At 40.9% G+C, this 12,385-nt stretch overlaps 1 protein-coding gene across 1 annotated transcript in view; it reads right to left on the reverse strand.

The window, feature by feature from the left end:
* EXOC4 (exocyst complex component 4) overlaps positions 1–12,385 on the reverse strand; it is an 805,586-nt gene that overhangs the window by 750,214 nt on the left and 42,987 nt on the right. The window lies entirely within an intron of this gene.

A 12,385-nucleotide genomic window follows, 5' to 3' on the forward strand; every position in this document is an offset into this window, starting at 1 on the left:
TGAGTAAAATGTGGATAAGCCTGGTTCTGCTCTTGAAGGGTTTAGCAGATATTGCTGAAGAAAACAATCATGATAAACACGAAGGCACCTCAAGCACCTCAACGTTGTATGTGCTCTTTATTCCCACACACACCGCCTATCAATGGACACAAATAAACTGACTTCCCAATAATTATTTTTATATCCTTACAAGAAGTCCATGTACTAATAATTTAGACCAACTTTTAGTCAAACTTACCTTTTAAGATTAAGACTCAGTAAAAGCACACTATATCAATTTCTTTAAATAATTCTTAGGGCCATTATGAGTCAGAGCTTGGTTAGCTTAAGTCTACACACATATTTACACATGCTCAAGTCTCTCTGGCTCTTTCTCATATTCACATACACACAGAGGGAAAGGCAGTTTTACATGAAAGCTAGTAGCAAACAATAGCAGTTCTCACCTCTCCTTGGACTGACTCAGTTTGATAGAAGAAATGGGATTTGAAAGATGAACAGAAGATAAATTATGAAGAGGGAGATTCTCTTGGTGTAAAGTGCAATTTGGAAGATTTTAAGACAAAAAGCACTGGATGTATAAAAATGGTGTAGCAATACCTACAACAAATGGAGAAGATGAGGGACTCAGGGAATTTGGAAAACAAAGTGCTAAGTGCAAAGGAGGAAAAAAAACACAGTATGTATTATATAATCTCATTTATCCATATATATAAAATTTTATTTGTCTTTTTATATGTATAGGAAAAGAGAAACACCAAGACTAACAATAATAATGATAGTTAGTAGTAGTAATAATAAAAATAAAGAGATGACTACAAATGAAAACAGAGAAAAGAGCACTACCAAGCTCCCTCAAGGAATTAATGTTCAATGACTATTCCCTGATTTGGTTATACATCTAAATAGTCCTCATTCATACGGATAAAGGCAATAACCAGTACCACTATGCATGTGCGTGCTCAGTCGCACAGTCATGTCCAACTCTTTGCAATCCCAAGGACTGTAGTCTGCCAGGCTCCTCTGTCCATGGGATCTCCCAGGCAAGAATACTGGCGCAGGTTGGTTTTTCCTTCTCCAGAGGATCTTCCCACCCCAGGGATCGAACCCACGTCTCCTGCATCTCCTGCACTGGCAAGTGATTATCTTACCACTGAGCCACCTGGGGCACCCAACCAAGGGCACTACTTCAGGGTAACTGTAATTATGGATATAAACGTGCACCTTAAAAATCATGCATTTATACAAAAGCAATCAAGAGACAGTAGAAGTTATAAAACATCAGTGATCAAAAATGTTGATCACAGATCTATCCTAACATACACAGCAATTTAGGGGAGTAGGGAGAGCGAATATAGAAAACTCTGTGGCTGCCAAATACAAACCAGCCTAAGATAGGGAGGAAAAGGCAGTGGCCTAGCCATAAATACATCACTTGTTTTGTGATGTGCTATAATCAAATGTCACTAGCAAATAAGTTTCCTTAAGTTAACCAAGACAGAATCGGGGAATGAAAGAGTGACAAGCCCTGGGCCAGCTCTGCCCTCTGAAGCCTGCCAGTTCCTGTTCACGCTGACTTGCAACAGCCCCTGCTATGGAGACCCTGTGCCTGGTGCAAGCTGCGGGCAATTCCAGATGGAAAGACTGCCTGCCTCACGAAATGACCAAAGTGTCCCCAAGGAGGAAAAACAACAACAAATTCATTTATACTTATGCTCCAAAACGGATTTTTAACTCAGGTCTCTAGCAGAGAAAAGAGGATGCATTAACCTTTAGTGACATCAAGATCCAGAAAATGAAAAATAATTTGGTAAACCACTGGCCCATCATGTAGCCTTATCCCTCAAGGTAATTAAATCCAGCTGAGATATTTAAGCTTAAAAACAACCCACTGCACAGCCACACTCAATTTGCTTGTAAGAATCTGCATGAAGATTTTTTTTAACCCAAACAGCTCATGTTCCAAGTATAAAACTATACGACAATGTTAACTTTCAAAGCTGCTTAATTTTTCTTAAATATAGCTAAAGCACTTAGCACAGTGCCTGGCCTATACTGAGTGCTCACTCAAATTATTTTTAATAGAACCTATTTACCACATGGACAAAGCAACCTCAGAGGGTGTTTCCAACATGTTTTAATGCAGTCTTTGCAGTAAAGTGCTGTTTCCATCATGGAACTATTATTAACCATACAGACTACAAATTTTCTGAATATGTTTTCTTGACCCAAAATACAAGTACAATTAACATAGAATCAAAAATAGTCTCAGAACTTCAAAGATTTGAAAACCTTACCATGAATAACCTCTATTTATGTACGAAGACACAGTGCTTTATTTCCTGGCCTTCACAAATGAAAAGTCTATTTATAAAGCTATAATTATGGAAGCTAAGCAAAGCCAGTGTCTTCCCCGACTCTAACCTTCCTAGGTACTCAAAACAATTTGAACAAAATAGTTGTAAACGCATATATTTGATCTCTAGAACATCAGTTTAGAAACCTGACATTTATCTTCTGTGGTTTTAAGTAACTTGTACCATAAAGCTTATGCATAAGCAAAACTTTGTAGGCAGCAGTGAATCCAACCACCACTTTTAATGCTGTTATACTGAGGGGTCGGATTTTTAGGTATTTCCTAACATTCAGCCTTTACTAGAAGAGAAATCCTTAAATATCCATCTATAGGGCTTTCTCAAAATGGCTCCGTGGTAAAGAATCCATCTGCCAATGCAGAAGCTGCAGCTTTGATCCCTGAGTCAGGAAGATCCCCTGGAGGAAGAAATGGCAACCCACTCCAGTATTTTTGCCTGGGAAATAGCATGGACAGAGAAGCCTGATGGGCTACCGCCTATGGGGGTCACAAAGAGTTGGACATGACTGAGCAACACACACAGTTAGAAATGTGTGTAACTACTGATGAAAAAATATCACTAAAGGATTTTTTTTCATGTATGGGAAGTGGTCATTTTATAAATTATTCCACATTTTCTAAATTTAGTGATCACAGAGCACTTTTTAAACAACAGGTTGATGAAACCTCAACAGAAATTCAGGAGATGCAGATGAATTCCAGTGGACAGCAACAGGTTCACTCTTTGAGAAATAATCAAAATTCGATTCAAAAGTGTGACATACAACACTGAATAATGTCACAAATATATATTAAAATTATAGGACAAGACACAGCAGGTGAAAAGTAAAACAGACAACATACAGTCGAATAGTTCACTGGAAAATGCTGTCTATTTATCTCACAGATATCATACCATGAATTTATGTACCAAATGATCTCCACCATGACCTCTCAGGTACACCACACCACGTCTTAGAAGACAGATTACTAAATAATGAACCAACCAGATGTTATTTGGAAGCTTTCTTACACATAGTTTCAGAAATAAATCAGTATGGGGAAGGCATAGGAAAGAGATAGATATCAACAGGGAATTTTTTTCAGAGAGCACCTATAATAATAAAATAAGAACAGTAATGATCTAACTCACCAGAGTGAGAAACTACTCATACAGATAAATCTATTTTGGAGTTGAAAAGAAATATTTCTTTTAGGACTATGAACGTAAGCAAACATCAACAAAATGTTTTAACACATGATATAGAACAGGGCAGTATGTTTCACTATTAAGAACTTATCCATTTAGACCAATGAGGACCTACCGTACAGCACATGAACTCTGCTCCATGTTATGTGGCAACCTGGATAGGAGAGGAGTTTGGGGGAGAACGGATACATGTTTAAACACGGCTGGGCCCGTTCGCTACTCACCTGAAACTACCATAACACTGTTGATCAGCTATACCCCAATACAAAATTAACAGCTGAAGGGAAAAAAAATCCACTTAGGAAAATAAGTTCTGAAAAATATTTCCATAACTCAAGAAATAGGTCAAAGGTACAGTTAAACTTGGAGAAGGAAACGGCAACCCACTCCAGTATTCTTGCCTGGAGAATCCCATGGACAGAGGAGCCTGGCGGTTTGCAGTCCATGGGGTCACAAAGAGTCAGACGCGACTGAGTGACTAACACAACAGAAAAACTGTACACAATCAAGAACTGTCTGGTGTTTTCCAAAAAAAAATTTGCTTGAGTTGAGAGATGAATCTACAACAAAGGAAATCTTCGTACTGAGAACTACAGTGCCCTTAAATGTTCTTTCCCAGATAACTATTTCTCAATTGCATTTTAGTTTAAATTAGAAATAATTATTTCATGGTTAAGTGTTTTCTACCAGCCTGACTCAAGCTGATTAGGTAAAAAGATCTAGCTTTGTGCTTAACATGGACATGTCTTTGAGAAACACCAGAGTTGGCCATTCTCAAACATCTGCTTCACTGAAAAAAAAGGCTGAGAAAGAAACCACTGATATTTATTTTTCTGGTTGGGAGAAGTGAGATACACAAAGATGAATGACAATAGCAACTTTCTAAACAGAACTAAGGTTCAAGCCAAACAACAAAAGCAAACCAACAACAACAAAAAGAAAAGCCTTTTAAATACAAGCCAAAGAATCCAACCTGATAACTAAACCATCTGCTAGCTAATAAAAATGATTATTTTGACAACAGTGTTACCTAAAAGAGACAAATGTGTTGCCTCTGTTGAGTCCAAAAGAAGTATTTCCTTCAGGACTCTGACAATTACATGGTTCCAAAATGTTCTATCACTTTCCAATAGGTCAGTAAGTCTTCCTTACAGAAGCATTTTTCTAGTTAAACAATATAACCATTCTGAAAATGTTACTGTGGCCCAACTTACAGATGTAATAGTAAGATATAAAATTAGACTATTCCAGAGAATTGATTTTGTCCCTGCCCACAAGTATATAAGATACAAGTCTAAACAGTCTCAACTAAATAACACCAAAAATCTCTGGCTATGAACAAAAGAAACATGCCTTGGGACCCAAGATTTACTCAGTACCCAGGTCACCAGTCTGCACCACTGGGCCCCTGAACTGTGGGAAGGCAAACTGGTGTCTTCAAGCCCTGTTCCTCAAGAGTCCTCCACCCCGAATTCCCCATGGGCTTATGGGATCCCAGATGGACCCAAGAAGTCTTAGTGTGGATGAAATATGCTTCACACCCACCTCAACACAAGCAGAGATGTTTCTCACCATTCATTTACCAAACATTCCCATTTAGCTGTACCATATTTCCCAAAGTAGAGATTTTATCAGACAGAAACTGGTAAAAGAAACCAAGCACACATTAAATAAATAAGAGTCACCAGGACTTCATGTCTTAGTTTGAAATTTGAACCATATGGAACTACTGTTTTTACCAGTCAAAAATGATCAAATATTGGCTGTTTCATATGGTTCAATCTAATAGATTAAGGAGCCAGTCTGAAAGCCTTGATGCACCCAGGAAAGCACTGAACTGTTTGTAGAATGTTGCAGTCCTTATAGTCCTAATAGATATTTAGCCGCACAGAGGAACTAGGGACAATTTTACTTGCAGAATATAGTATCGTATTATACCTATAGGACAGAAAACAGAGAAGTATGTGATCCCAAAGGATTCTGTTCACAAAAATCTTACCTGTTAAATATAAACGATAATAGAATTTACACTTTTTAGGTATAAACGTCATCTGCTCATTTGTGTTTAAAGCACAACACCAACCACCACACAGGGCCTAAGGAGAGGACGGCTTAGACTTGCTTCCCAGGTGGCACTAGTGGTAAAGAGTCCGCTTGCCAATGCAGATGTAAGAAATGCATATTTGATCCCTGAGTCTGGAAGATCCCCTGGAGAAGGAAATGGCAACCCTCTCAGAATTCTTGCCTGGAGAATCCCATGGACAGAGGCGCCTGGTGGGCTGCAGTCCAGGGCTCGCAAAGTGTCGGTCATGACTGAAGCGACTGAGCACTTAGCACGCTCTGCACACAAAAGTATATGACATACAAGGGAGAATAAAGGGCTCAGGCTACTGTGGCAGTTTCAGGGGGTCTTAGGAATTCAGCGGAAAACCAGAATCCCTGATCCCAGCTTCACTGGCGACTCTTGAGAAGGGTTCAGCTCCCCAGGGTTCAGTCTGGCCTCTGACTGAAGGCCTTAGGGCTAATTGGCAGTTTGGTACTTAAGACGGACTTCCCAAGAAAGCTGCAAAGGGCAAGGCCGAGTGCCTGGAGCAAGAACACATGTTTTCTCCCCACTAACTCCCCTGCTTATAGCCAATCAACAACGATCAAATCAGGCCACAGAAAAAGCCCATTCTTAAAGTCAGTCCGCTAACATATTAATACTATTGATCAGCCCCATTCAAGTGCCCCTTCTTTTCCCTCAGGAAACCCGATACGTATAACGCAGACTCAGCAGGCTCTCACCACTACGAACAGGGTGCTGGCTACTTCCGCTCTCCCTTCATTACTGCCAGGGCTATTGCATGTTTTTATTTAATAAACTTTCATCAGTTCAAATGAAGGGCTGTTATTAGCTGAGCTAACAGCCAAATGATAATGCTCCAGAGAAATATCAGTGCTTGTCAGCGCATTAACAAAGAGAGGACAGGGGCTGAGGTCAAGCACGTGTCAATGTAAATGAGGCCATATTAGGTACTAAAGGCTTAATGCAATAGACTGCTGGGGAGATAATGGAATTTACAGGATAAAGCAAATGAGATGAAGTTATTGATAAGTGAAGAAGGGAGGAGGACCTGTAAAATCAAAGAAAAGGCCTTTTTCTTGTGAATTTCTCCTGTAAAGAATCTTCAAATAGACCTTAGAAAACAAAATTCAAAAGAGATCAAATGTACCTTCCAGCTTCATGAAAGATCTCATCCTGTCTGCTGTTTATCAGTCACTAAGTTGTCCAATTCTTTGTGAACCCATAGACTAGCATGCCAAGCTTCCCTATCCTTCACTATTTCCCAGAGTTTGCTCAAATTCATGTCCACTGAGCCGGTGATGCTGTCTAACCATCTCATCCTCTACCACCCTCTTCTCCTTTGGCCTTCAATCTTTCCCAGCATGAGGGTCTTTTCCAGTGAGTCGGCTCTTCACATCAGGTGGCCGAAGTGCTGGAGCTTCAGCATCAGTCCTTCCAGTGAATATTCAGGGTTGATTTCCTTTAGGATGGACTGGTTTGATCTCTTTGCAGTCCAAGGGACTGTCAACAGTCTTCTCAAGCACAACTCAAAAGCATTAATTCTTTGGCACTCAGCGTTCTTTATGGTCCAACTCTCACATCCTTACGTGACTACTGGAAAACCATAGCTTTGACTGGACAGTCCTTTGACAGGAAAGTGATGACTCTGCTTTTTAATATGCTCTCTAGGTTTGTCATAGCTTTCCTTCCAAAGACCAAGCATCTTTTAATTTCATGGCTGCAGTCACCAGCAGGAGTGATTCTGGAGCCCAAGAAAACAAAATCTGTCATTGTTTCCACTTTTTCCCTTTCTATTTGCCCAGAAGGGATGGGGCCGGATGTCATGATCTTAGTCATCCTATGACTGCCATGAAACACTGGCTTGTTCTAAGACCATACAGAGGCACTTCCCCTAGTGGTTCAGTGGCTAAAACTTTGCACTCCCAATGCAGAGGGCCCAGGTTTGATCCCTAGTCAGGGAGGGAACTAGACCCCACAGGCCACAACTAACAGTTTGCAGGCCACGACTAAGGATCCTGCACGTGGCAACTAAGACTGCACAGCTAAATAATAAATAAATAAATAGAAGGATGCACTGTGCTTAATTGCTCAGTCATGTCTGACTCTGCAACCCTAGGCTCCTTTGTCCATGGGGATTCTCCAAGCAAGAATACTGGAGTGGGTTGCCATGCCCTCCTCCACGGAATCTTCCCTACCAAGGGACTGAACCCAGGTCTCCCGCAGTGCAGGGGAATTCTTTACTGTCAGCCACCAGGGAAGCCAAATAAAAGCACACCAGTCTTTAAAAGTATATTTAACCTTTCCTGAAGGTCCTCCCTTATTTTTGCTTTTTCTTAAACATTAGAGCATTCTACCACATCTAATTCTTATATTTTATTAAAGCCAATCTTTTTTTTTCCTCTTGTAAAGACTGGGAACCAGGTCTTCTAAGATATCCATCCCATTAGCACAGAATGACAGCATCTGAAAAATGAAAGGTTAAGAATTTTCTCGGAGAAGGCAATGGCACCCCACTCCAGTACTCTTGCCTGGAAAATCCCATGGATGGAGGAGACTGGTAGGCTGCAGTCCATGGGGTCGCTAAGAGTTGGGCATGACTGAGCGACTTCACTTTCACTTTTCACTTTCATGCACTGGAGGAGGAAATGGCAACCCACTCCAGTATTCTTGCCTGGAGAATCCCAGGGACAGTGGGGCCTGGTGGGCTGCCGTCTATGGGGTCGCAAAGAGTTGGACACGACTGAAGCGACTTAGCAGTAGCAGCAAGAATTTTCTATTTTAAGAGGCCTTTAAAAATTGTTAAGATTGAGGCCCCACTCCAATTTTACAGATTAAAAAAAAGAAAGGTGGGGCCCAAATATCTATTCTTTATCTTTATTCTTCTTTAAAATTACAAAAGTAATAGATGCACAATCAAAAAAACCTGAAAAACAGAAAAACCAAACAGGAAAGATCCATATCCAGTCAGATAAAGTTATAAATTTTAACCTGACACCAATTATTTTTCCACACAAAGTTCTTACAAAAAAACAGTTACTTTCCAATATGTTTTTTCCCCACTTGGCAATATACTGGGAATATCCACCCATCACCAAACATGATTTTTAGTGTTTTCATACTAGTCCATAATATGAATATTCCATAAATGACTTAAACCAACTCCCTCTTAAGTAATTGCTAATTATTTTTACTTCCATAAATCTTATTGTGATAATTATCCTTGTATATATATATTTTGGAACACCTCACAATTAAAATTCTGAATTCTTTACTTAACATTCAAGAAGTAGAATTTCAAGTCCAAAGTTATTTCAGGCTTCTGATGCATAATGCCATATTTAGAGCCTTATTTTTTTCTAAATGGACTTTTAAGAGCTCTGTCAACAATCACTTTCCTAATGAAATTAAACTATACCTAAGATCTTGTAAGATAAGGATTGTAATTGTTTATGGAAAAGCCCCCCCCTCCAAAAAAAAATCCTTCTTTCTTCCTAATCTTATGATCTGTTCATCTTCAGTTCTCATTGTTAACCAAAGTTTAGGCTCTCCACACACAGGTGCCAAATCAAGATTTGGAGATAGAATTTGGGGTGAAGCAGAAATCACTGTAGACAGTGACTGACAAATCTAGACAGCATATTAAAAAGCAAAGACAATCATTTTGCTGACAAAGGTCGGTATGGTCAAAGCTATGGTTTTTCCAGTAGTCGTGTATGGATGCGAGAGCTGTAACATGAAAAAGGCTGTCAGCTCAGTTGTGTCCGAATCTTTGCCACCCCATGCACTGCGGCACACCAGGCCTCCCTGTCCATCACCAACTCCCGGAGTTCACTCAAATTCATGTCCATTGAGTCGGTGATGCCATCCAACCATCTCATCCTCTGTCGTCCCCTTCTCCTCCTGCCCTCAATCTTTCCCAGCATCAGGGTCTTTTCAAATGAGTTAGCTCTTCACATCAGGTAGCCAAAGTATTAGAGTTTCAGCTTCAGCATCAATCCTTCCAATGAACACCCAGGACTGATCTCCTTTAGGATGGACTAGCTGGATCTCCTTGCAGGCCAAGGGACTCTCAAGAGTCTTCTCCAACACCACAGTTCAAAAGCATCAATTCTTCGGCGCTCAGCTTTCTTCACAGTCCAACTCTCACATCCATACATGACCACTGGAAAAACCATAGCCTTGACTAGACGGACCTTTGTCGACAAAGCAATGTCTCTGGTTTTTAATATGCTGTCTAGGTTGGTCGTAACTTTTCTTCCAAGGAGTAAGCATCTTCATGGCTGAAGTCACCATCTGCAGTGATTTTGGAGACCAAAAAAATAAAGTCTGCCACTGTTTTCACTGTTTCTCCATCTACTTGCCATGAAGTGATGGGACTGGATGCCATGATCTTTGTTTTCTGGATGTGGAGTTTTAAGCCAACTTTTTCACTCTCCTCTTTCACTTTCATCAAGAGGCTCTTTAGTTCTTCTTTGCTTTCTGCATATGTGTCATCTGTATATCTAAGGTTATTGATATTTCTCCCGGCAATCTTGATTCCAGCTTGTGCTTCATCCAGCCCAGCATTTCTCATGATGTACCCTGCATATAAGTTAAATAAGCCGGGTGACAATATACAGCCTTGACGTATACCTTTCCTGATTTGGAACCAGTCTGTTGTTCCATGTCCAGTTCTAACTGTTGCTTCTTGACCTGCACACAGATTTCTCAGGAGGCAGGTGAGGTGGTTTGGTATGCCCATCTCTTTCAGAATTTGCCACAGTTTGTGGTGATCCACACAGTCAAAGGCTTTGGCATAGTCAATAAAGCAGAAATAGATGTTTTCCTGGAACACTCTTGCTTTTTCAATGATCCAGTGGATGTTGGCAATTTGATCTCTGGTTCCTCTGCCTTTTCTAAATCCAGCTTAAACATCCAGAAGTTCACTGTTCACGTATTGCTGAAGCCTGGCTTGGAGAATTTTGAGCATTACTTTACTAGCGTGTGAGGTGAGTGCAACTGTGCGGCAGTTTGAGCATTCTTTGGCATTGCCTTTCTTTGGGATTGGAATGAAAACTGACCTTTTCCAGTCCCATGGCCACTGCTGAGTTTTCCAAATTTGCTGGCATACTGAGTGCAGCACTTTCACAGCACCATCTTTTAGCATGAAGGCTGAGCACTGAAGAATTGATGCTTTTGTATTCTGGTGCTGGAGAAGACTTCTGAGAGTCCCTTGGACAGCAGTGAGATCAACCAGTCAATCCTAAAGGAAATCATCCCTGAATATTTATTAGAAGGACTGATGCTGAACCTCAAGCTCCAACACTTTGGCCACCTGATGCAAAGAGTCAACTCACTGGAAAAGACCTTGATGCTGGGAAAGATAGAGAGTAAATGGAGAAGGGGGCGGCAGATGATAAGATGGTTGGATGGCATCACCACCTCAATGGACATGAATCTGCGCAAACTCTGGGAGAAAGTGGAGGACAGAGGAACCTGGCATGCTACAGTGCATGGGATCACAAAGGGTCAGGCCCGACTTAGTGACTAAGCAACAACAACGGCTGTTTTAGCCAATATGTGAGAACAAAAAGTTGTAAGAAATCAGAAGTTTGGGGCTAAAGCAAAAATCCTATTGTTTGCAGATGTGATGATGTGCTTTTCTATTGAGAAAAACCAAAATAAACTACAGGTGAATGTGTTTTTAAAAAATGGAGGTAGGCAACCATAAGTAATTGGTATTGGGATGAATCTCAGGGAAAATAGACTTCCTTGGCAAGTTCCCCCTATCTTGTCAAAGCCAACCAAAACTGCCAATCAGCATTCTCAGGCCACCATCAGGTTGAGAGAGGGATCCCAAAGACGACAAGCACTGCCATCTGCCACCATTGACACACGCACAGGGTCCCCAGCTAGCCACAGACTTACCCATCAAAATCCTGCTCCAACAAGTCCCTACAGACAAAGACAGCAAAGCACTTTTGTGTTATTCTTGACTGAGATCACTCCTCCTACAGACCTGAAGTGCATACACATAAGCGTGTACAATTACAGTTCATCTGCTTATAACAGGTATGCATCAGTAACGGCAGTACCAGGAGAGAAATGCTGCTTAACAGGACAAGCCTGGGACTACAACTTTTTCTTTTCACCCAGCCTTGTGTGATAGTGGGCTTCCCTGGTGGCTCAGACGGTAAAGCGTCTGCCTGCAATGTGGGAGACCCGGGTTCGATTCCTGGGTCGGGAAGATCCCCTGAGAAGGAAATAGCAATCCACTCCAGCACTCTTGCCTGGAAAATCCCATGGACGGGGGAGCCTGGTAGGCTACCGTCTATGGGGTCACAAGGACACAACTGAGCGACTTCACTTTCACTTTCTTTTGTGTGATAGTGATAACAATCATGCTCCCTACACCACAGATTTGTATATTGCCTTCCATTTCACAAAGTACTTCACATGTACAAAATTTCATTTTTATTCTCACCACCACTTTATAATATAGACAGGTTAAGTATTCCTCTACAGAAGAGGATACTGGAAGAAAGCAAGCAATGCGTTTGTCTAACCTCACAAAACTGATAAATTGTTGGGTCAGGACTAGAATTAAGAAGTTCTGGCTTTTCAACCCATTTTTGGTTTTACTATACCATGCTGGACATAGCCACCACCTGTCAATAAATGTGGGCCCCAATTTCAATCCATTAAATCCCAGCAATAAGTCAGATAAGAAAGAACGCACAGTAAAGATACAGAAGTCAGAGCACCAAAATGACAG

Source organism: Bos indicus x Bos taurus, chromosome 4 (assembly GCF_003369695.1).
Source record: "Bos indicus x Bos taurus breed Angus x Brahman F1 hybrid chromosome 4, Bos_hybrid_MaternalHap_v2.0, whole genome shotgun sequence".
Classification (NCBI taxonomy): domain Eukaryota; kingdom Metazoa; phylum Chordata; class Mammalia; order Artiodactyla; family Bovidae; genus Bos; species Bos indicus x Bos taurus.